This window comes from Poecilia latipinna, unplaced genomic scaffold (genome assembly GCF_001443285.1).
Source record: "Poecilia latipinna isolate Pla-1442-1.1 unplaced genomic scaffold, P_latipinna-1.0 Scaffold2516, whole genome shotgun sequence".
NCBI classification, from domain to species: Eukaryota; Metazoa; Chordata; class Actinopteri; order Cyprinodontiformes; family Poeciliidae; genus Poecilia; species Poecilia latipinna.
The window spans coordinates 16335-23658 of NW_015115132.1; positions in this window are offsets into that span (position 1 = coordinate 16335).

Consider the following 7324-nt stretch of genomic DNA (forward strand, 5'->3'; position numbering starts at 1 on the left):
ACAAAATTACCGAGTTGAAAGCTCCGAGTTCAGGGGCCATGATTCTTTTTTGGGTGTACCCAAGTTAGTTCTTGAGTAAAAAGTTGCGAGATGTTTTTTCCTACTTACAATGATTTTAAAATAAAAACAAACAAAAAAAACACAATTAGTTAAAAAAAATACTTTGTGCCTCTCCTAATATTTTCTATGTAAGAAGATGCAAATTTGTGATTCTTGAACTGTGGTCAAGGGACGAACCAAATGGTTTTTTTCCGAGAACTGCAAATGGCCCCCAGGCTGCACTTTGAACACCCCGATCTTGAGAGATTGTGCAAAGGCGACTGAGAGATCCCTCTCTCTGTATCGTCACACTGCGTCCGCACACTATGCATGTTGCCTGAGGGAAAATAAAATCCCAAGAATCCCTCTGCACTGTGCAAGATTATAACATAGAAATGCTGTCCAGGATAAAAGGACAGCATTTTGCATGCTACATGAGTTAATGTGGGTACATTTCCAGGGCTGCTGCACGCAGGATTGTGAAATCTTGGTTGATGATTGTCACATGATTATGAATAATAATAATAATAATATTAATAAAGCAGGCCTCTTATGTATATTTTTAGGCCGTAGCACACCCCCGTTATCAACAAACAAAAATGTGTACAGCCCTGATAAGGAACTCGTGTTTAAATATAACATTTCTATGTAAAATAAATCACAAAAGGAGATTTTAATGATTAATGCTGATGTCGCACCTTTTTTCTCACATTTGTGTCGTTTTATAGTTGCAATTTTCCGCCTTTGTTGTCAGCTTTAAATATTAAAAACCCCACACCTTGTTATTGGTGAAGATAAATGATAAAAAAAGATGTTCAGCAATTATAGGTTTGTTTTTAGTAATGCTAATAAATATGTTTCCGTTAATTATCAAGAAGGGTCAAGATAATCTGACATTAACCACTAAAAATTCATTCATTATTAATTTTCAAAATGAGACTCACTTTACTTTGTTTTATTATCTTTGTACCCGACTAATTTCAGTGTCGGGTATGTTGGTTCTTATCTGGTGTGTACTCTGTAGAGCGTGTAAATCAAGGTCAGACTGACAGAACTGGACCATGAGCGACAAAATGATCCAAACTAATATTTAATTTAAATCAATATTTAGGTAATCTAAATATTTTGGATGTTTAAATGGAGACGGATGCAGTGACCCAGTGAAGCCAGTTTGTTTAACCGAGTTCCCAGAAAGAAATCTTTTTTTTTTTTTTTAGGAGTGGCAGGAGAAAAACATTCATCTGATAACTTCTGCAGACACGCCTTTATTTGCCGTATGGAATGAAGTTAGGAAATGGCTGAGTTACTAAAACTGGCTAAATTGATCAGGCTTTGGTAAAAAAAAAAAAAAAAAAAGGCATAATTAAGTATAAATCTAAAAAAGGAGCTTATACTCCCAGTTTGTAATTGTTCGGATTTGCCTTTCAATTCCACACATACACAAACCCTTTCTATCCTTTATCTTTAGAACTTTGCACCATGCACAAATGAGCGAACCTCCCAAGATAATGATGCCGTTGTTACGGTTTATATTGACATTCCATTGACTTAACCAAGGTGTGAGTGTGCAAATGAAATATTTATGATTTCATTGTTTCACAGGCCTCCCTGTGCTTGACTGAATATGTTTTTTCTTCCTTGGAAAAGTATTTCTTTAGCTTTGTGCTGTTTGAAGAGCTGCTTTGAGAGTCCTGAGGCCCAGTTCTGGTTAGGTGGAGGAAAAAGGATACATAGCATTCTACTGGAAGTAGAAATATGAATGTGTAGCATGCATCGCTCTATCAGTCTTCCTACATCAATGCTTTCAATAACTCAAGCCTCTTGAGGTTTGCCTTTACCAGATTTGCACATGTAGAGACAGTGAGCTGGCCTATTTGAGAGATTGGATGGAGAGCACTAGTTTTCAAGCTTTGGTATAAATTGTAAATTAGATTTTCTGGACCTGACTATATATGGATATGTTTTGATCTGGATTATCCCATTGCAGCTCTGGTCGTTTGTTTATGGCCTCCTGGAAGGTTAATCTCTACCACTATCTTAAGTCTTTTCCAAGTTAATTTATTGCTTTATTTGTCCAGAACAACTTCCATATACTTTCTGTTTCTTCTACCTTGCCTATATCAAAGTTCGAACAGAAAATGTTTTTTTTGTTGTTGTTGTTTTGGCTTCCTCTGTTCTGTCTTTGTCAGTCCTCTGTTATTCTGCTGAGATATGAACTTAAAGACGAGAGGATAATAAAACTGAAGTCAAATTTCAGAACTTCGATGTGTCAAATTCAGGACCATCAGTGACCCTATCTGCCACCTTTGAGTTTTCCCTTTGGTCCCATGTTAAAAAAAAAAAAAAAAGTCAGTCACCACAAAGCTAGGAGTAAAACTGGATGGCATGGCAACCTAAAATTTACCTGCCATATCAATACTGTGGTTAAGTCGTCTTTCTTTCAGCTGAAGCTCTGGTCAAAAATCAAGACCCTAAATTCTAGGCGCCAGCCAGACGCAGTGATCCATTACCTCACATCTGGATTATTGTGACTCCCAGGCCTCCCTGGTACATCTGGTACAAAATTCTGCTCCATGATTTTTAACCGGTGCAGGTAAACGAGCTCGCATAACTCTAGTTTTTCATTGGCTTTGTGTTCAGTTTTGAATCCATTTGAAAATTATTTTGTTAGTTTTTATGTCGTCGGATGGTCTTTTCTTTAGATCATTTGACTAGATGCGTTTAAGAGTCGGAGCCTTTGCAGCTCTGGCTCCTAAAACGTGGAATGAGTTGCTGCTATAAGTCAGGCAGGCCCCATTTCTTGCCGTTTTTAAAACTCACTCAAAAAATGCACTTTTTTTTTTTTTTTGGCTTTTAACCCAAAGTGAGCGAGCAGATATGTCTTAATATCACTCTCTTTCCTTGGATCCGTGATGTTTTAAGTTCTGTTTTCTTATAGTTGTCTGGATTGTTTTGTTTTTGTCCTTCCTTTTACAATTTTGTGCAGCATTTTGGTCAGCTGCTACGTTTTAAATGCTTTAGAAATAAAGTGGTATGGTACCTAGACACTCCTGTTGAAAAATTCTGGCCTGGCTTCTGATCTTCATAACATGATGCAGCTAACACAGTGCAGGTGTGTTAAAGATAATGTGGGGTTAGTTAATTGGTTAGAGTTTATATGAATTGCAACATTTAATTTCCTTCAGTAATCAATAAAGTTTTTTGAATTTTAATTTTCCTTCACGACAAAAGTGGCCTGAATACAAATAAACATCACACTTTTCATATTTTTATTCGGAATATATATTTCTATATTAAAAGTAAAACGTCTTTTTGTTCCACTTCAAAATTATGCACTGCTTTGTGTTGATCTTGACATAAAATTCCGACATATGAATGTTTGCAGTTGTAATATGATTAAATGTACAAAATTTAAAAGATCTTACCTCAGAGGAGATCTTTGTTTCTTTTTGGAATCTGCTTCCTGATGATGTTGAATTCTAATTAATTCTCATTTCTTTTCTCGGAGGCCTGGATGCTGTTGAATCCTTACAGGTCCTGGAGCTGTCTTTCAACAGGATCTCAAGTCTTGAACCGGGAGTCCTTGGTGACCTTCATCAGCTGCGGGAGCTTCACTTACAGCATAACCTGATTACACATCTGGATCCACAGATGTTTCAGGATTTAGAGCAACTCAAGGTAAGCCTGGTTTTTTTTATGCCTATCATTCTCTGTACCAGGTGAAATGTTGAATTCTGTTAAGTCAACATTTTTTTAGAAAAGCGTTTTGGGTTAGGATTTACTGTTAACTTTAATATAAGGCTAATTACCTCTACTTAATCTCATTTGATATTGTGTTCCTCTCAAAAAGGTTCTTGACCTGAGGTTCAACATGTTGACAACCATGCAGCAATTGACGTACCTTACTTTGCGCGACATTGGAGCAGATGTTAAGCTGGGTGGAAACAGGTGGCACTGTGACTGCAACATGCGTAGTATAAGGAGGCAGATGGCTTATGACGGGACCAGAGGCATGCGGACCTGGAACATCATATGTTCTGAGCCTTCCATCATCTCAGGCAAAGACCTTCTGCAGCTGGATGAGGAGGACCTGACATGCTTAAGCTCTGAAAACAACTTAAATTTTCACCGAGACGTGACGGTGTACAGTGGCGCTGAGATCCTGCTCTCCTGCTCAGCACAAGGTAACACATGACATATTCTATAATCAAGAGTTAATAACACATTAAATAAAAACGTACCTTAGTCCTGTTATTTTTATGCTGCTGTTTTTTTAGAGTCAGAGTGGTGGACACCTGATGGTCGAGCATCTGCGAGCCAGCAAGGAGATCGTCTGCTCATCAGTGACTTTTCAGAGGGAGATACGGGACTGTATGTGTGTGTGTCTGAAGAAGACCACGTTCTGTCTGTTTTTAACCTCCAAATCAGTAAAATGAGAGGTGCAAGACAGGAAAGGAGCTTACCCGGGGTCCGCACTCAAGCGACCCCACAAACACCTACAAGCGGGGCGGTTGGAGAGACAGCTGGGGGCTTCACGCAGTCCGACATGGCTTTGGCTGTGTGTCTGTCGATTTTATTCACATTCCTGTTGGCTTTTATCCTCGGAGTCCTGGCGAGACCATGTATCGATAGGCTTTGTAGAAGGGTCAACAAAAAGAAAGACTCCGCAGCAACTCATACCGTCACTTCTGCTCAACAGAGACATTACGACAACCAGGCCTTTTCAAGTGCTGAGGAACCAGCAGAGATAGGACATCACAGGGAGAGAAGAGTCACTTTTAGCCGTTTAGAGGTCACAGAGGAAAGGAATGTGCAATATTATGACACCGTTGCAAGAGGCGATCAGCAGAGCATTAGAAGCGACGAGATGTTTGAGTATCAAGAGGTCGAGGTTGACTTACATGGGCGTCCCAGGGAAAAGCGGAGTGATGACAGCAGCTCGGCTGAATTGGCTGCAGAGCGCCTGCGGAACATGAAGTTTGAACCTATTCCTGACCCAGATGATCTTGAGGAGAGGAAAAGCCTTTCATCATCCTCAGATTCTTCCCAAAGTGCATCAGAATCAGACCAAACGATCAGAAAGCACACCACACCCAAGTCTGTTCAGCTGGTAGAAGACTCATTTCAGACGAGAGCAGATTTATCAATAGCCACAAAAACAGAAACCCCACGAATATCCACGAATGGCAAAAGTGAATATCCTGGATCCTCTGCTCTACATACAAATAAGGCAAACACCACAGACTCTGATATTTCTCAGGGTGATGGAGAACTTTTTGAATTCAGCGATGTTGCTCAAAGTCCCTCGGCCAAAAATGGCTATGGTACCAAAAGTCCAGGAGATGTACCGGAGTATTCCTCTTCCGCTTCCTCTGATTCAAGTGACAGTGACAGGGAGTCAAGGCAAACTAAAATCAAACAAAAGACAAAAAAGAAGCAGAAGAAAGTTGCACAAAAATCAAAACCTGGAACAAGTTCATCATCTTCTTCCCACAGTGAGAGCGAAGAAAAAATTACATATGTTGATGGTAGAGGCAGAATCAAGACTCAGCAGCTTCAAGAGTCCAAGACAAAAATCGATGATTCAGATGACTATTGGCCTGCTGTAGATCTTCAGCATATTCCTCGTCTCAAAAGGCGTCTAGATATCAAAGCACTGTTACCAAGTTCTGATTCATCATCTAGCCAACTGCCTGGCTTTGAACTCAGAAAAACATCCGCAAATAAGAGACCTCTTGACACTAAAGTACCAACAGCAGGTTCAAATTCATCAACCAGTAGTGACAGTGATGATGAAACTACTCGCCTAAGAGTGAAGAAACCAGGAACGTTGGATGTTGCACATCTGTCTTTTCAAAAATCTTTCCCAAAAAGCAATGATCCAGCATATTCAACTTCCTCTTCCAGCACTGACACCGAGGATCAAGAAAAAGGCAATGTGCTTAAACAGAGGAAAGACGATTTGTCAAAGATTCAAACTAAAGCCTGTCCAACACTAAGTCCTAAACGAGACACAGATTCAAATTCATCTTCTAGTAGCGACAGTGACCATGACATGAGAGATAATATAAGACAACAACAGGAGTTGCCGATGTCAAAGTTTCCAACTAAAGTAACTCAGACGGTAACCCAGAAGGCATCAAGCCAGTGGCCTTCAATTGATCTTGGGAGAGTAAAAAGAATAAAAAGACGTCTGGATATCAAAGCACCAAAAGCACATTCAGATTCATCATCTAGCAGTGACAGTGATGATGAAGCAAGAGACCGACTGATGAAACAAAATCAAGAGGGATTGCTGATGTCAAGGCTTCCAGGTAAAGTTTCTCCAACAGTGCATCCTAAACCAGAAAATCGTTGGTCTGCACCTGAACTTGGAAAAACAACCCAAATCAAGAAACCCATGGATATTAAAGCATCATCAACAGATTCAGATTCATCTTCTAGTAGTGACAGTGACAATGACAGAAAAGATCATGCGACATCAAAAAAGCAAATGGAGTTACATATCTCAAAACTTCCAACTACAGTAACTACAGCAAGTCAGAAACCAGAAAGCCAGTGGCCAGTCATTGATTTTGGGAGAGTGACAAGGATAAAAAGGCGTCTGGATATCAAAGCACCAAAAGCAGATACAGATTCTAGTAGTGACAGTGAGTATGAAACACGAGGCCATATAATAAAACCAAAGCAAGAGGAATTGCTGATGTCAAGGCTTCCAAGTAAAGTTTCTCCAACAGTACATCCCAAACCAGAAAATCGATGGTCTGCACCTGAATTTGGCAAAACAACCCAAACCAAGAAACATGTGGATATCAAAGCATCATCAACAGATTCAGATTCATCATCTAGTAGTGACAGTGGTGATGACATGAAATACCACATAACACAAAAGAAGCAAGAGAAGATAAATATCTCAAAACGTCCAAGTAGTGTATCTATGGCAAACCTAAAGCCAAACCAGTGGCCTTCCCTTGATTTTGGTAGAATGACACGAATAAAAAGGCGTCTGGATATCAAAGCACCAAAAGCACATTCAGATTCATCATCTAGTAGTGACAGTGAGGATGAAACAAGAGACCAACTGATGAAACAAAAGCAAGAGGAATTGCTGATGTCAAGACTTCCAGGTAAAGTTTCTCCAACAGTGCATCCCAAACCAGAAAATCGATGGCCTGTACCTGCACTTGGAAAAACAACCCAAATCAAGAAACCTGTGGATATCAAAGCAGCATCAACAGATTCAGATTCATCTTCTAGTAGTGATAGTGACAATGAAAGAAAAGAT